This window comes from Alexandromys fortis, unplaced genomic scaffold (assembly GCF_014885135.2).
Source record: "Alexandromys fortis isolate MF-2015 unplaced genomic scaffold, M_Fortis_MF-2015_v1.1 scaffold_26, whole genome shotgun sequence".
Classification (NCBI taxonomy): domain Eukaryota; kingdom Metazoa; phylum Chordata; class Mammalia; order Rodentia; family Cricetidae; genus Alexandromys; species Alexandromys fortis.
In genome coordinates, this window is record NW_026067894.1 from 8,703,085 (window position 1) to 8,721,297 (window position 18,213).

General features: G+C 55.3%; 1 protein-coding gene across 7 annotated transcripts in view; it reads right to left on the reverse strand.

Moving 5' to 3' along the window:
* Nucleotides 1-18,213, reverse strand: part of Ahdc1 (AT-hook DNA binding motif containing 1) — a 69,004-nt gene that overhangs the window by 21,324 nt on the left and 29,467 nt on the right. For all 7 annotated transcript variants that reach the window (XM_050150281.1, XM_050150267.1, XM_050150300.1 and 4 more), the window contains one exon: nucleotides 4,187-4,367. The gene's annotated coding sequence lies outside the window, so the exon portion shown is untranslated. The remainder of the gene's footprint in view (nucleotides 1-4,186; nucleotides 4,368-18,213) is intronic.

Sequence of the window (18,213 nt, forward strand, 5' to 3'; positions counted from 1 at the left end):
GGCCCCTAGGGAGAATGCAGGGCTGACTCAGGGAGAGGACACTGTGGGAAAGGACACTCTTGTGGGCCCCCGTGGTAGGCAGCGATATGCAATCCACTCAGAGTTTTAAGCATCAACAGGGCAAGGCTCTCCACTCACTGCATCTTTCAACATCTGGAAAGGAATGTAGCACACAGGAGTTGCAGGCAGAAAGAACTTTGCAATTCACACACATGACCCACCGAGTCTTCACAACAACCCAGGAAGCATGCATGGCTTACTATCCTGGAGCTACAGAGCAAACGGACCCAGAGCCCTTGTGAAACTCGCCTGAAGCCACACAGCTGTTCAGAGGCAGAGTTCCTAAATCTCTTAAAACCAAAGCCTCTTTCCCACTCTCAGCTCCTGCAACAACCCTTCAGCCACTTCTGGAAAGGCTCCTTCTAGAGCTGTGGTCTAATTTAAGGCTGGGAGGAACACTGAAATTATCTAAGCCATTGGCTTCCAAACCCTGAGCCCGGGGGAGCGGAGGAGCTGTGTAACACTCCAGATACCCAGGCCCTAGTCCAGGAGGGCCTGACTCACACATCTGAGGGACATCTGGGAAACTGTTATCCTAATCTGCTCCCCCAGTGGGTACCTTGTACTCTAGTGCCATTTTACCAAAGAGGAGACCAAACCAGGGGAGCTTCACTGAAGGTCACATAGCACATGAAGGACCCTTTTGCTGTTCACCAGGTCAGTCCCTATTTTTGTCCACTGTCCCATCCTCATCCTCCTGCCTCCCATGCACCTGCTAACTCAAGGCTCTGATCTCTCTTATACAGCTGTGGTTCAGCACTGCTTCTCTCTCTAGACACACACACACAATGTAACCTGGAATTCTCCAACACATAGCTGTGTTACCAAGGAGAACCTTGAACTTCTAATCCCCCTGACCCCATCTCCTTATGAGATCACAGAGTACACCACCACACCCCACTCTTATGTTTTGTGACTGAAACCAGGGCTTTGTGCACGGTAGACAAACACTCTACCAACTGAGCTACATTTCCAGCCCCCCTCCTTCTTTTTTGGGAGGTAAAGTTTTATTTGGAGTCATGGATGGCCTAGAAATTACTATGAAGACCAAGCTGATCTGACACTTGCAGCTATCCTCCTGCCTCTGCCAGTGCTGACAACACAAACTACAGTCTGTGAGTTTAGCTAGCACTGCTATTTTTGAAGAGAGAACACCTTCAGAGTTTTGGAAAAGCCAGGCAAGGACAAACCTTTAAACCCAGCATTCAAGAGGCAGAGGCAGGCAGATCTCTGAGTTCGAAGCCAGCCTGGAATAAAGAGTGAGTTCCAAGCCTGTTAGGACTGCAGAATAAGATCTGCCTCAAAGCATGGAAGCAGCTCAGACTCTGAATCTCCAAGTCCATTTCCAGCAATAAGCTCACCAAGGCTTTCAGAGCTACCTACCCGCAGCCACCATTCCTCCCTTGCCGTGGGTGGGGCTCAGCAGCCTTCCTGCTCTGGAGGCCTCCCACTTGGGGCCTGAGGGTGTGATCTTGGCAGAAGAGACAAACCTCTCCAGTGGTTGCTTCTGCTCCACCCACCCATGAAGACCTTTGGCCACATCCTCCTGACTGTCCACTGCTCTTTTGCAGCCTTCAGGATCTGAGGGAAGCAGTTGGCTCCCTTCCCCACCACACCCCAACAGGCAGCCATTCTCTTGGCCTCTTCTCAAAGGTACCACCAAGCCCAAGTCTGTGAATGAAAAGTCAAAAGGGTCCTCTGTCTGCTTGTCTGTTCCCGGGTCAGTGTCTGAGCTTGCCCACAGGGACACCAGCTGGCTAGAAGGGGGGCCCCAACCTGCAGAGTACAGTGCCGGGAAGCACCAGCCCACATCCTTGATCCCCAGCCCCACCCTCCCCCACCCCCGCTGTGGCTGTGACCACCCCACCCCTTCCCCAGCCCTCCTTCCCCTCACCCACCCCTAACCTCCCCAGGGGAGCCAAGCTGCCAGCCCCAGCTCTCATTTCCGGCCTCATGACCCTCTCTCCAGACTGCTGTACTACACCCCCATCTCCCTCAGCTGGTCTGAAGGCCCGAGGATGTCCCAGGCTTCCTAGCAGTGAAAAACACTGCTGTTCTGAATACTTCCTCAGGACCCCTCTTCTCAGCGGGAAGGCTTTACCTCCCAGGGCTAGCCACCTCCCTCTCAGGAACTTCCTTTTAGCTCCTACTGCCCACCCAACCTGCAGGTCCGTCTAGTAAGCAGATTACAGTCCCAGCTCTGAGCAAAACAATGAACTAGTCACTTATTTTGGATTTAAAAGTGAGCACAGAGAGGCTTAGTCATGCCCTTAAGGACACACAGCCATGCCATTCAACTCTGCTGTTGTGTAGGTGGGATCCTCTAGACCAAATTGCTTCACCACCCAGAGATTCAGCCTAGCTCGCCTCCCCTAACTATCTTAACTATCTGTTCTAACCTATCTTTTTCCTAGCTTCTTACCTGTCACCAAGATGCACTACCTTCCCTGACCACTAGGTGTCCCCTCGGAGCCACTGATGCCCCAAGGGGAACTGGTCCTGCCCCGCCCCCGAGCCACCAGCTCCCCCCCCCCCAACCCCAGCACGGTACAGTACCGCATACCCCACCCTACCCTATCCCTAGACACACAGAGCTCTTTTGTGCAGCCCCCGCCCACCCTCTTCCTGTCCAGAGTGGGGCACCTGGCAAGCAGGTCTGTTCCTAAACCGCCCCCTGCCAGCCCCTTGCCCTGGGTGCCAGGTGTGTAGGCGCCACTGCCAGCTCTCACTGGACCCGAGGGTCACCCCACTGGCAGCCCTCCCTTCCTCCCTCCGAGGTCACCCAGGGACTGTGCTTCCCGCCCCACTCCACCCCCATCCCCTCCTGCCCTTGGCCCTTCCAGACTCCTGTCCTTGTCTTTCCTTCTGTCTCCCGGAGGACTCCCTCCTCCGGTACCACTAGCACCTCCTCCCACCTCTTTCCCGCCCCCGCCCATGTCCCTCCCCAGAGAGAGCCAGTTCTGCCCCGCCCCTTGCTGCCGACCAGGTCGGAAGAACTCCTCCCCCTGGAAAGTCACTGTTGGAAAGGAAGTGACTTCAGCAATTTGGCCACTAGGCTGGGCACCGCTGAGCCCAGCTCAGCCCAAGTCTTACCCAGCCCACCTCCAAAGCACAAAGGAAGCACATGCAACCTCACCTAGCACCAAGAACCCTAAGCACACACCAAGCCCACCCAGGGTATTTGAGTCTTGACCACACACCTCTCCAGCAGCACCCTGTGTGGAAGGAACGACCTAGGATGCCCACACCTGCACGGGACCCACATCCAGTGCAGTCACCACTATGGCACACCTAACATGTGCTCTGAACTATCCAGCCGAGGCCACTCACATAACTTGTTATGCACTAAGGACAGAGAGCCCTGCACACCTGCTTGCACACAAACCCAGTCCCAGTACATTTACAGCCCCACATCCTCCCACAGCCCTGCCTCCCCACCCTTCCTATCCCTGGAGGCCCAACCCCCATACAGACCTCAGGAATGCTCCTTGGGAAGTTGGGTGGGGTTCCTAGCAGGCTAAACTCTAAGGAGCTTCCTGGAGCCCGAGGCTTCATGTGTCAGTTCAGGGAGTTGCCTCTGCAGGGCAGGGCAGCCCCACCTGGCCTCTGTGGCTGGGAGCCTGGGTGGGCTAACCTGGGCCATGAGAAAGATGGGTCCTACCACTGACCCGCAGTCTAGCCGGCTGCAGTCACACCTGGACTACCAGACCCTCCCAGTATCTCAGCTTGGCTTCCCAGCTCCGTGCTTCCAAGGACTGCAGTAAAGAGGTGTCCCAGGGGGTTCAGCTGCGCCTGTCAGGCACTCTGGTTTCCACCTCTGGCCTGAATCCTGGTCACAGTCACAACTCATTTCTCCTCCCAGTTCTCTCAGGTCACCAAGGCACAGGGAAGAGTCCTCGGGCTAGAAGGCAGGACTCTAAGGGACTCGCTGTCTATCCCTAAGTCCCCATTCCCCTTTCTGGATAATGGGGAGGTTGAGTAAGCTAGACTTACCGGTTTCTTGACTTAAAGGGTCCCTCTCTCCCCCACCCCCCACCTCTTTTGCCTAAGCTAAGAGCAGATCGCTAGTAAGCTGTCCCAGGCCCGCTAGTAAGCTGTCCCAGGCCCGACTTTCTTTCTCAGTTACCTGAGCAGGCTTTGCAGAGGCCTGGCTCAGCAGGAAAGGTCTGTCTCCACCAGCATCAGATTCTCCAGGGTGTTTCTGCAGAGCCCTGAGCCGTGTGCCTCACCTGGGACCCTCCACACACATTCAGCTGGGTTGGCTCTGGGGTCCAGGCCGATGAGTAGACAATCAGGCAAGCTCCCATCTGTAGAAGCAAACACAGCACACCAAGATAAGCGTGGATGCGGGATGAGGAGGGCAAAGGGCAGAAGGCCACTGAGTCAGGAAGGCATGCTTCTTCATGAATACCAGTCCAGTTCTGACTTTATCTCACTGCAGAATTGAATACCTTCCCACCCCCTTTAATCCTTTAAAGATTTAATTATTATATTTTGTTTTTGCATGCCAGGTGCCCACAGGTCAGCGAGGGGGCTCAGATGCCCTGGAAATGGAGTTATAGATGGCAGTGAGCCACTAGATAGGTACTGTGAATGGAACCCAGGGTTTCGCAAGAGCAACAAGTGCTCTTAAGCCGAGCCATCTCTCCAGCCCTGAGTCGTCTCTTACAACCCCAGGCTCCTGTCTGGAAGAGGAGTCTTTGCATGTCTAGGTACTCAAATGTGTACACAAACTGCAGACAGGAGACACAGAGGAGGGAACCTCCCCTTAGCAAAACTCCCTTATCCGGTATCCTTTATGGGTCTCAATTTCCTCATCCCTAAAATGGGGAGCTCCATCTTATGAGCGAGAGGGAAAACAAGCTCCAGGGAGCTGGGGCCTGTTGTCTGTGCAGGTGGGAGCCGCTGCTCGAGTGGGAGAGTGCCTGTTTCCACGAAGGTCCACACGCAGCTGCTGCTTGCCCATCTGCAGCAGCAACCGTTCAGACCTTAGACCTCTTGTTTTCCTTAATAACCATGGTCTTCCTCACCCTCCCCCGCTGCCTGCCCATTGGCTGCCCCCCTGAAGCCGGGTTTGTGTGTGTGTCTAAGTAAGAAACAAGGCTCACGGAAACGCATAGGTTCTGGCTGCCTGGGAATGTGCATGTGTGTGAGACCCTTGTCTATAAATGCACAACTCTGACTTTCGGTCATCTGAGTAAATACACACACCTGTGTGAGAGTCGCTGGCTCCACTCTGCCTGCCACACCGTTCTACATTTCAATGTCGGCACCAGTGCGTGAAGACTGCGCATGCCTTGCATGTACGAGACCCTGGGTTCCACTCCCAGCACCACAATAAAGCTTACACACCAGTGTGGACCTGGTGCATCAGCTGAGTCAGTGTTTACGAGACTCCAGTGTCTCCAGTTACACTTGTGGGTATGCGCACATCTCAATTTCTATTCTGTTCAGCTCTGCATGTGTATCTAGCTGAGCCTGTGACAGGTGTGCCCAGCTGTGAGTGTGCCCGTGTATGTACACACTGTGCCTGGCTCACTGAATCTCACTGTGTCAGGAGCCAGGCCAGCTCCTGCCTGCCTCAGAGCTCTTTGGATGTGGGTTTGGCAGCAGGGTGGGGGCGGGTGGCAGATCCTCTGCTGTCCCTGCAGGTTTCCAATCTCCAGGCCTTGACTGCAGGCGCTGGTGTCACTGCAGATCAGCATTGCCCACCTCCTACCTCTGCCTTTCCTTTCTGTGGGCTTTCAGGGTCATGGTGTGATGGTGTGACTGGTCACAGTGTCCCTGCGGGTTTGTTTTTGCCATGGTCAGCATGTGCTTGCGGGTGTGTCTTTGTATGATGTGCGGATTTGCATGACCTTACCATTGTGGGTCTGTGTATGCCATGTATTTGTGTATGTTGGTGGGTCCCTGTGTTATTCCATTATCTATCTGTGCCATTGTAGCTGAGTGTCAGTGTCGACACATGTGAGGCTCTACGTGCCTGTCAGCACAATGGTGCCTCAGCATTTGTGTGGTACCTTTGTGAGGCTGTGTGTGTGTGTGTTACTGTGTGTTGTATGTGCTGGCTTCCCTCCTCCTCCCCTCACTATCTCTTGAGTACCTGAGAGCTCGCTCGCGCTCTCTCTCTCTCTCTCTCTCTCTCTCTCTCTCTCTCTCTCTCTCTCTCTCTGTAGGAGCCAGACAACTCCCCAAGCCTGGATTAGGGACAATTTATCCACAGGCAGAGAAGAATTCCAACCTGCCAGAGCTTCCCTCTGATCCGTCCCCCTTCCCTGTGGTTGGGTGGGTACAGAAATGCAGCCTAGCAGCTCCCAAGCCCTCAGGGAGCCCCCACAGCCACAGTTCTCCAGAGGCCCAGAAAGGTAAAAAAGATAGGATTCTGGGTGGCGTGAGCCCCCAACCCCAGTGACTGACTGGCTCCCATAGCTCAGCTAATCTTGGCCTTCTTCTACATATGGTGGGTGGGTGAGAGGCGTCTGCCTGGGGCTGAGGAGACCCAAGGAGCGGGTGCCCTCAGAGCCTCTCTATCCTGATATCCCTCAGTTGATAAATGCCATCCCCCCAGTAAATAACTAGGGTACATGCAACTGTGCCCATTCAGGCTGGGGGGAGGGTGAGGGAATGTGGCAAGGGGAGCGGGGTTGGGCTGGGACTGAGGCTCCCTTCACGGTGCTCCAGGCGCAAGGCAGAATCACATGTTTCCCATTAGCTGCTTTGGCCTCCTTGTTCAGGGGTGTTGGCTGGGGGAGATTTGTTCTGGTTGCAGACACCAGCAGAGACCACACAAGAGAGAGAGAGAGAGAGAGAGAGAGAGAGAGAGAGAGAGAGAGAGAGAGAGAGAGAGAGAAGGGGGGGGTGTTCTCTAGCAAGCACCAGAGGAAGCAAGGAAGAGTCAGAGAGACAAGGACAGAAGGCAGAGGCTGGTCATGAGAAAGGTGAACAGAGACAGCGAGGGACAGGGACAAGGAGGCAAGCTGGGCTAGGCCCCAGACAGAGTTCAGGTCAAGAACCCAGAGAGGACAGTAGCAAAGGGAAGACCGGCGGAGAGGTGACAGTGGAGAGGAAACCCAGAGCCCAGGCTGAGCCACAGAAGCCTGAAGAGGATGGTGGGGCGGACAGAGCGGGGAGGCGAAGTGAGGGCCTCATAGGCAGGGAAGTGGATGCCCAGGCGGGTGGTGGGTGGGGGCAGCCAGTGCCTGAGCCTCCCGCCTGCTGACCCTCAAGCCTCGGAGATAACAGACCCGAATAGTGCTGACTTGCGGTTCAGAAATCCAATATCCTCCGCGGCGCACTAATCGACTACCTGAGCCCCAGTCCGTGTGAGCTGCCCCGATTAATCCTGCGGCTCCACAGCCTTAATTAGTTTAACAGTTTCAGGGGCAGAAGAGGCAGGCAACAGGGTCCCTAGGCCTATGGGGACACAGCCTTCATGCAAGCCCTGCCTGGTGCTCCACCTCCTCAGTCACACACCTGCCTAGGCCCCAGAGGCCCCTTCCCACACCATCTGAAAAACACTGGGTCCTTTCTCTTGGGACACAGTCCCAAGGGCTGGCACTAGGGTCAGAAGGGAGGTCATGTGACACTAAGACTCCCACCTTCTACTGTGCTTGCTTAGTTCCCCTGGCCAGCCTTTTGGGGGCCTTGTGGTATGTATGGGGAAGCCCCACAAACTGTCAGCCCCATACCACAGGGTAGTTAGTATGTTGTCTCTCTAAGGTGGGAGACAAGCTAACTCACTGACCACCCCAACAGCATGCGCTGATCATACATGCCACTCCCCACGACAGTCAGAGACAGGTGTAGTCACCGACAACCTTCCCTAGGGGAACAACTAAGCACACAACCTGTTGCTTCCCTGGAAGCATGAGATGGCTGTATCTGATAGATACCCCTGGGTGGCACAAGGCAGGTGTCCGGCTGTCACCAGTCACAACAGTGTAAGCTACCACCTAACCAGGCACCACTTACCCACTGACAGGGTCTACGGTGTACAAAATCCTAACATATGCAGTGAACCAAAACAGCCCCACCATGGGACAATTCTCTTCCACCCACCAAAGTCTGAGGCAGGGACACAACCATGTCCTTCTCTGAGGTCCCCCCACCCCACCCCACTTCATCTAAACACAACATACCACCTCTGCCTGCTTTGGACAGGTGACAGCCCACCCACATCCTTCCTCCAGCACTGTCGCCAGCCTGGGTGGTGCTGTCTGTCCTCTGCCTGCAGAAGCGTCACAGCTCACAGGGCATGAATGTCACCCCAGCAATGCTAGAACCAGGCACAGCCACACGTTGCCCCAGTGACAAACACTACTGGCCCCAGGAGGAGGAGGAGGCACACAGGGCTCTGGGTGTGACCTTGCTCCCTGGACACCAGGAGAGGAGGTAAGGAGGTAACCCAGCAGCCAGGCAGCAGGCTGCTGGAGAGCAGTGCTGGGGAGGGAGCCAGGGCACACAGACAACCAGGAATCTTCACCTTCCCAGGCGCCCATTCCATTTCTAAAGAACTCAAGGAGGGGCGGCGCAGTAGCCTAGGCTCCCCTTTGCTGTGAAGGTTGTCGCTGTCCCTCTTCCTTATAAAGGCCCCCTCTCCAAACTTCAGGCCACAGAACTAGGGATAGGGACAAGGAGGCCAAAGTCCAGGAGCATGACTCACTTGGGGAACAGACCCAGCCTGCTGGCCAGAGTGGTGAGTGAGGCCAGGAGCCAAGAGGCCAGGGTTCAAGTCTACGCTCCCCCAAGCCAAGTTGTGTGACCTTGGAGCGGCAGCTCAGCCTCTTTGGCTTAAGGGAGAAAGAAAGGGCCAAGGAAGTACTGGGGTCAGAAGGCAGCTTTAGAGGAGGGAGAGCAGCGGGCTCCACTCCCTGCCGCTGCTTCCTCAAGGACTCTCTCGTCTTCTGGCATCTCAGTCTCCATCTATAAAGCTGGCCTCAGAAAACCACGCGCCATATGCAGAATGGGAAGAGAGGAAACTAAGGAGCTGGGCACTCCCCTACAGTCACACAGGCTAGACCTGTGTCAGCTGAACCCTGCTTCCACTGCCTGGCTTCCCACAGGGACTGGACATGTGGGCGAGTGTTGAGGAGTTGATGGAGACAGGACAGACTGCCCTATGCTAAGACCAAGGAATTAAATTAAGTCTGTCCTCCCCTTCACCTTTACCCTCAGCCTCCCTTGGTCTACCTTGGCACCCGGACTAGCGGAACAGCTCAAACGGGAGGGAGTGGAACACACACATCCCCCTGCTGCCCTCAGGATCCACAAGAGCACCAACTGCCCAGGAATAAGGGACCCCTTTACTGTATGGAAGTCCAGAGAGGGACAGAGCTAGCCTGAGGTCACACAGCAGGACTGCGGCAAAGGCCAGAACTCTCTCCAGCAACATTCTCAAGAGCAGAGTCCTCTAGCCCCCGGGGGTGGCTAGAGCTAGGGGGCCCTGGGGGACTTAGCAAAAAAACGTGGCGACAGATGGCCTGCCGAGGCAGCGGCGATCTGGGCGGCTGGCAGGCATGCTCGCTCCCGCGCAGGGAAGCAGCTAATTTTAGCTGAGGCCTCGATGCCAGCTTTGTTCCCCCCACCCACCCGCCAAGGGGGCCCAGCATGCTTTGCGTGCAACCCGCCCCCCTGGCACCCCCCTATCTGACCCTCTTGGTGAGTAGTGTCCAGACCCAGGGTCCTAGAAATCTCTGCCTGACTAGGCCTCACCATACCAAGAGGCCAGGCCCTGGAGGCCTGGCATACTGCTCTAGGGCCTATTTGCCCATGACTCAAAGCTAAGTCCTTGAAGGAGGATGTCAGGAGGAAGCCAGAGGCCACTGTCCAGACTGGACAACAGAGGCTGCAGCCTTAAGGAGAGGTGGACACTGCCCTCCACTTGGCACTGAAGGAGACAGGACCCTGACTCCACCAAGACTCTGGTTCTGGGCAGCAGTGTCCCTGGTGCTGGTGAGCAGGACGGTTACTTAAGCCTTTCCTTGTTCCTCATAGCTGACTTTGTTCCAGGAACTCAAAGTGCTTTAAAGAAGCTGGAGACTCTCAGGTTTGGAAACTGAGGCAGAGCCTGGGAGAGCCATCATATCAGGGAGACAGGATCGGTGAGGCCTAGGCACCCTACAAGATGTCAGGGCCCTAGTCTAGCTTAGCTCCTGGGACTGCTCTTTTGTGCCACTTGGGCTGGTGGGTGACCAAATAGGGAATGTCCAAACTCCAAAACTGCAAAGGATGCCTTGCATTCTTCGCCTGGTACCCTATTTTCTGAAGGCTCTTTAGTCTTAGACTCTGTTCATTTCAAATTCAATTACACATGCCCAGTGGGGCTCTCAGGCACAGAGTCCCTACTAGAAAGGGCATTTCTTTGGGGTAGATATGAAGGACTACTCTCAGCTCCCTGGCCAGTGGTTACAAGGAAGATGGCCAAGTAGGAGACAGAGGAGGAATCTTGAAAGAAATCTGAATTTTAGAGAGAACAGTGAGGACAGAAAGAGGAGGGAGAGATCAAGGCCGAGAGGGGAAGATGCTGGGTGCAAGAAAAACAGCCTAAGGAGAAAGGAGGGAGGGGAGAGGAAGCGGAGCTGGGGAGAGGTAGGGAGAGCATGCCAGGAGAAACAGCAAGAAAAAAGACTCAGGAAGAGTGTGAAGAGGAGGAAGAAAAAGACAAAGAGAGAGAGAGAGAGAGAGAGAGAGAGAGAGAGAGAGAGAGAGAGAGGGGAGAGACGGGGAGGATGATGCAGAGACAAAGACACACACAGAAGGAGAGAGATGGAGGAGCTTGCCACAGACAGGCCTAGGCACAGCAACCCAGGGAGCAGGAGACAGAGGGACTGACACACCCAGAGACTAGTGGAGACAGTCAAGAGGGTGAGATACACTCACAGAATAGGGTGGAAAGAAGGGGGAGACACTAAGTGATGGATAGAGTGTGGGGGGAACAGCAGGAGTAGGCAGGGGTGAAGGGAGGGGCACAAGTAGGGGGGAGATGTCGCCAGAACTGGGGGGGGGGGGCAACAGAGGACAGAACTGGAATGTGGGTCTGGGCATGAGGCTCACAGATGCATCGGCTCTGGTTTCAGCTGGGGCAGTTGGCTGCTGGGGGGAGCAGGGCTTTGAAAGGGGGGGTGCCTGTTGCCATGGCGGCGGGCACGGCAGGGGCACAGTCTGCTGGCACTTGGAGCTATGGGCATGGTAGGGGGCTGACTAAGGGGGGAAAAGGGGTGTGTGATGAAGAAGCATCGCCCCTGCCCTCAGGGCTCTACCAGGAAGTTTCCAGAAAGCAACTGGAAGATGCTGGAGTGGAATAGGGCTCTTGGGCTTTGCCCAACCCCAGGGGGGCACCTTTCCCCAGGTCACATGTGCCATCCCAGGGTTCCACCTGTGTCTCAGGATGTCCCCTGAGGATCTTCCTCCTCTGTCCCCTCCAGTCTGGCTGAAGATCCCATATGCTGCTGTTGCTGCTGCTGCTTGCAGGGAAGCAAGATTGTGAATTCAGGATCTGTAATCCTAACGCAGAGCCCAGGCCTACCGGGCTCCAGTTGCCAAGGCGACGGTGGGTCAGAGGGCAGTGCAGGGCGCCCGCTCCTCCAAGTCAGAATCCCAATTGTTAAAGCCCAAGAATAAACAGCTGAAGCGGCTGTGGGGGGGGCTGAGGGGGGGCTGAGGTCTGCAAGGGCTCAGTGTGGTGTTGTCAAGCGAGATGTCACTAATTGTCTGAAGGAACGGGCTGAGGCAGCTCTTAACTGCTTCCGTGCCACCGGAGACACCTTGGCTGCTTGGCCTCATCCCTGGGGCTTCCCAGCATTCCACTAGGCCAGCCTGTGGGTGTGTGTAGGGGAAGAGTGCTGGGCCAGCATAATCTCTGCCTCCCTTGCACTGAACCCCCACATACTTTGGCTCCCAACACTCCTCTTTGCTCAACTTGGAACCTCCCACCTGCAAGCTAAATCTTTATGTCCCCAGAACCAGTAGCCCCCAATCACTGGGCTCATACCACCTCCTGAAGTCCAGAATCACTTCCTGTGGCTTGTAAATGCTCTTAGCTCCCCCAGTCACCCCTTCTTCCCCTAAGTCAGAGGGTCTGGTACAGATGTGTGGGAAGCAAAGAAAGATCCACCTGGTGCCTGTCTGCTCTTGTAGAGGGGCGGGTTTGGAAGGGGACGGCCCCTAGCAATTCTCCCTGTAGCTCCCCCTCCTAGTCACACTCAGAGCCAAGAGCCTGGCTTCTAGCTTTTCCGTTTTGCTTGCTGTGTGGCTCTGCAGTTTTCCTTCCATATAAGCGTGTCGCCTCCTCTGTCCCAACCTAAACACGTAGTGGTGCCTTTTCTGATTCATGCCATGTCTGTAACCCCTGTTCGGGAGTTCCCAATCCTGCTGTGAAAAGGTAAGTCATGAGGAAGGGGCAGCGTCTAGGATACAGTAGCCGGCTTCATAGATAGCTGGGCTTGTTAGTGCCTTAGTGTTTCTCCCTCTGCAAGCACAGCGCTAAGAGTAAAGGGAATAGGGGGATGCGTTTACTGGAGGTGAGGATCGATTCTGGGAAGGTTTTCTGCAGAAAGGAGTAGCTGGCAAATGTGGACATGAACTGAAAAAAATAGAGGTCTCCAGAAGAAGACTTAAGACCCCAGTCCAGCCTCTCTCACTGCAGAAAGGGTGAGGCCTTTGAGGTCTCCTGCTCCAAAGTCAGCCCTGCCTGCTCCAGCCACCTCCTGCTGACTCCACCCACTGTGCTCTGGAGCTCAGGGGAGCTGGCAAGGCTCCGAGGGGGATGGTTGCACCTAGAGTGACATGGGAGGGGGTGGAGCTTTGGGCACAACTTTAATCCACGACCCTCTTTCCCTAGACTTCAATGCTAGGGCCCCCCCTCTCCCCGCACCCAGAAGGGCGGGAAGGGGCTCAGAGCATCCACACCCCTTAGATGGATACCTGTGGGCAGAGACAAAGTCTGTGGGCTGGGATCTGGGCTTAGAAACAGGGGATCCCCCAGAGAGAGCCCGGCCCAGCTGGGGGCTGAAAGCGGACAAAAGGCTACTTGTTCTGAGGATGCCTGTGCCTTCTCAAACATACCTACAGCCGCACTCTGGGGACAGCTACACCCACAGAGCCACACAAAGCCTGTTGGGGTGGAGATGGGGGGGTGTTGCTGCAGCTAGCCCCAGAGGTCAACAATAGGAATAGACTTAAGCTGAACCAGCCCTTGCCTCATGCAGAGCACAGTTCACCTCACCACACTCCATCCAGGTTAGTTAGATAGCCCAGGCTGAAGTGCCTAACCAAGACTCACCAGACAGCCTCAAAGCCACCCTCTCCTTCATACTGTCTATGTAGCTCACCAGCTTCTAGCTAGAGTTGGCTTGGCAGCTAGTGAGACTTATTACCATCCTTTTGAATTTTTTATTTTTGGCAGTGGCTGGAATTGAACCCGGGGCCTCAAGCATGTTGAGTCATACGCTGCAGCCCTGCTCACATTATCCTTCACTGGGTACCTGTCCTGTCCTCCTCTGCAGACAGGCAAACATGCGCAGGTTAAAAGCTTGCTTTCGTGGCATGAGTCTTGATCTCAACACTAAGGCAGAGGCAAAGATCTGAACCAAAGCCAGGCTTGATTTAAGAGCCCAAGTTCTTGCATGTGCTATCTCTGCTTGCCATCACCCATCTCACACCCCAGCACCCTACCACATATATGACCAGACAGCGGAGACATGTCTGCAGGGAGGTGTAACTCTCCATCCCACACACATCTCAATGCCAGTCTCGCACCAAGCTGGCAATTCTAGCTCATCAGTGCCTATGGTGTCCCACCCTATGCTGTCCCTCAGAATTACAGAGGTCTAGAGCATGTGTGGGGCCAGAAGAGGCTATCTTTAAACTTTTCCAGCGGGCCACCACCAACTCCCCTAACCACAGAATGACAAAGCAGTCTACACTGGCTGGGGTGCCTGACCCCCCACGAGCCTGGACACCCCCCCCCCCAGCTCACAGCCCTGATGAGAGCAAGTCTAAACAAACTCCTGACTGGGGATGTCAGAGCACCTTTCCTGGGGGTGGGGGGCGCTGTGATCCTGGAGCCTAGCAGAGAGAAGGATCAAGTTACTTGCCCCCCCCACCCCCTCAGCTGTGCCCTGGACTCCTTGGGGTTGACCTTTCACCTCATCCAGGCCTGGACCCAAAGGGGGAGCCCAGGCCTCACCTCCGGTTAACCCCCTGCATTCCTTATTTGATTCTTGGGCTCCTGCCAGGTCCCAGTAGGTCAGAAGGAGCCTAGCCAGGCGTGCCAACCTTTCTCTAGTCTCCCATCCTATCTGGCTTTCCAAGGAGCTTTAGAGAAGGCAGGCCCCTGCCCCCTGCCCATGCTGCCCTGCTGGGATCAGATGCCTCGGCCCAAGCAGCTGAAAATGACCTGGGCTATTTTCGCTACAGTATCATGTTGCTACTCCCCCTTGAGCTGGCTGCTACCCACACCTCTCCTGACCATCCCTGCCTACCCTCACTCATCTCTCACCCAGAATCACTGACTAACAGGATAGGAGGGCTCTTAACTGGCCTAAGCTCTTCATGACTGAGGCCACAAGGACCCAGTCATGGGCCTGGGCAGGGAACCAGGCTCTCTGAGTTCCCGCCCAGGTCTCGGTCTAACAGCCTGCTCTGTACCCTAGATGCCAGAGCCTTTGACCCAGCCAACCCCTCCCAAGCACCAGAAAGTCACATTGGAGGCTACCCATAAGTCCCTGGGCCACTCCGCATGTCAGAAACTGCCTCCGCATGCTCTTCTCTTTGTTCAGAACTGGTATCAGGTCTGTGTACACCTATGGCACAGGCTTGAGGGCCTACCCGGAAGGTTTGTGGGTGTATAAAGTAGGAGAAAAGACAGGGAGGGAAGACAGAAGACCGAAGCCTGGAAAATGAGAAGTGGATTCAGACATTAGTCCCAGCTGCCCCTCGCCCCAGCTTCTTGGTGAAGCTCACTACCACCCTCCCCCATGCCAGGGACTTCCATTCCTATCAGCTCAACTCCCTCCAGGCTTCTGCCCCTGCCCTCTTTCTGCCTTAAGCTCCAACCCTCCTGGGAAGGAATGTGACTGGTCAGGTCTGAGCTGACCATGAGTGCTCGCTCATAAGGTGACAGACCCCCCCCCATGCTCCCATCCTCCCATCCTAGGGGAGCTCACATACCAAGGTGGGGGTGCCGTTTAACCCCCTGCAGTTTCATTTAAGAAAAGATGGGTACTTCCGTTGACCAATCATGTGTGTGTGTGTGTGTGTATGTATGTGTGTATATCTATATCAATCTATCAATATATGGCTTCATAGAGGGTAGGACACATTCATACACAACCTCCTTTTCCAATAGGATGGGGGCATCTGCCTGCCTGGCCACTCTTCACCCTAAATGTTTTATCTTGTCTCCCAAAATCTGGGAAAAAGCCAGGAACTGGTGTTGAGGGCAGAGAGGAGGTTTCATGAACCCCAACCTCAGGAGTCCCTAGTCCCGAGGGAGAAATAGAACCCTGCCTTGGGAAGTCTGGTGGGGAAGACCCCTCACAGACCCCTCACAGAGGCTAGGACAAAGAACCGAGAGCAACAGGCCCCCCCCCCAGGTGCTACCCGAGTGGGAGGAAGCCAGCACAGAGAACAAGCCAGGTGGGGTCAGACCGGGCAGGGTTCCCAGAGGCCCCTGGCCTTACACCCCTCCCCCCAGGCTCTGGAATCTCGGGGGTCAGGGATGAGGGACAGCTCCACCCCCTGCTCCCCTCAGGCTCAGGAATTCCACCAGCAAATGGGAGGGGGGACTTCGGACTCTGTCCAAGTTGGCTCCCATTGGATCGGGAACTGCAGTTCCTCGTCGCCCCTACCCCCCACCCAAGCCCCTAAGGCTGGCCCCCTGCCCTCCTCTCCCCCTGCCTGGGTTGGCATGGTGTGTGCCAGGCGCTGGCAGAAAACAAACCCGCCGGGGTGGGTTTGCAGGGAGCGGGGTAACCTTGACACAGTTGCAGCAGTCGCTAATGGCAGACACACACTCCGCCTGTTCTGGGGGGACTGTTGCCGTTGCTAGGAAACCGGCAGCCGCGTGAATGGAAATGGGTCAGTAAACCTGGGGAGAGATAGTGTGACACTCGAACCACTGCAGCTGCTCCAGCCCACACCGAAATCCCTCCTCTTCAATATTTATCACTCCCGCCTGGGCCCTCAGCTCCTGCCAGACCCTGCACCAGCCTGGCCCTCGGGCCCCCCCAAGGCCTGATAAGGGTAAGGGGAGAAAAAGCGATGGATGGGGTTGCTTATCCACCGTTGGGCTGGGATGTGATTCGGCATGGAACTGGTTCTGGAGGAGATTGAACAGGAAACAGAATCTAATCCCGTGGTGGGGAAGGGGTTAAAAGGTCAATTCACGCCTGTTCCTGACTTAGGAACCGTGGTAAAATTACTGTGAGCAGCCTAGCGGCTGCCTGTTACCTACACAGACACTAGAAAAGGCAGACTTCCCTCCTCTCTTCACCCAGTTTTGGGGCCTCCCTCTGCATAGGGGGGCTAGAAGAGAAGAGGCACCCAAAACGACGAGGACTGATTGGCAGCCTGGAAATACCAGTCAATACAGACAGCATCCCAAACGGCCAGGGTCTGCCTCACAACACACACCTCCAGTGACACACCTTCCAGAGAGCCGCTGTTCAGGAAGCCTTGACAACAACCGCACACAGAAACCCTCACAATAGAACTGCCATTCAGAATAGTGTCCTTCAGTTCAACTCCCAGCTCCGAGCGGACAAACCTAGGCACAGGCTAAACTCTTCCACCCGCGAGCCGTCCAGCCCCGACTAAGAGCCAACTCCTCTACCTTATTTTCCCTCAGTCCCACAGCCAGTCTCCTCGGCTAGAGCACAACCCAACCCACTGGCGCTGTGATGACTCTCAGGCACGCATCCCACAAGTTAGCAGCCCCATGCCCAGCACCCCATCCCTAGAGACTGACTGGTCCCTGACACACACATTCCTTTCTTCTAGAAGCTTGCAGCCTCACCGCCCTGCCTGACACAAGCGCTCACGCCACTCTTGAGCACAGGCCTCTCTCCAGATAACAGGAACCCTGGGAGTCAGCAATGCTGCTCATTTGGGTGACATGCCCCCTCCACCCACCACGATTTCCGTCAAGAATCCCTGAAGGGTGTGTTTCAGTAAGGAGGGCGTTCTGGCTTTTCTGGAGGGTGGGGGATACCTTGACAGGGATCTCCCTGCCGACTTGGTTCTCTGTATGCTATCTCCTAGGAGACTTCAGTCAACACGGGCTTGGAGCCTGTCAGAGCTGGAAGGTGCCTGAGGGAGTCACTAATCCAGCCTCTGTGTCAGGCAGAAGGGAACAGAGACTCAGAGGAAAAATCACCTGCTCAAAGTCACACAGCCTAACTGCTGGTTGGAGCTTTTTGCTTCCATTCAGTCGGCGACTGTGAGCCCTCTATGGGTACAGAGAGAAACTAGCCAGATGTACGCATGTTGCCTTCCAATGGGACCTCTTTTACAACCCTGCAGCCTACTCAACGCTTTCAGCCTCTGCAAACCGGGCTGCCCCTGGGTGGTGGTTCCAAGTGGGCTGGGCTGGACTTAGTCTAGCCATCAGGCAAGTTTCTGAACTTTGTATCCGGGGTCCCAGCGCACCACCAGAACCCAAAGCAGCTTCTCTTATTCCCTATACCTAGCCTTCAAAGCAAAACCGCTTAAGCTCCAAGGGCACACCTGTCTTGTATTATTTAAGGAGATCTCTGCCAGGATGCCTGCAAGATAATGGGTGAAGAGGTGTTCAAGGTAGCTTTATGCATCCATGTATAATATCTGGTGGTGTTGCCTGATAGGCAAGCACCTCACGGACCTACTCCATCTCTAGCCCTTCCTAAGTGGTTTCTGCAGAAAGGCAAACTGGGGTTCACAGAGGCAGGCCTCGAGTTTACAGTCAAATGAAACTTTTTTTTTTTTTTTTTGCTGTTGTTTTGAGACGAGGTCTCACTGTGTAGCCCTGACTGGCTTCAAACTCAGAGATCCACCCGCCTCTGCGTCCCAAGTGCTAGGATTAAAGTCATGCAACATCAGGGCCTAGTGAGATGAATCTCGGGCTCCTTCCAGTATACTAGTTTTTCCCCAGAGGACAAGGAAGGCCAATCAAACAGC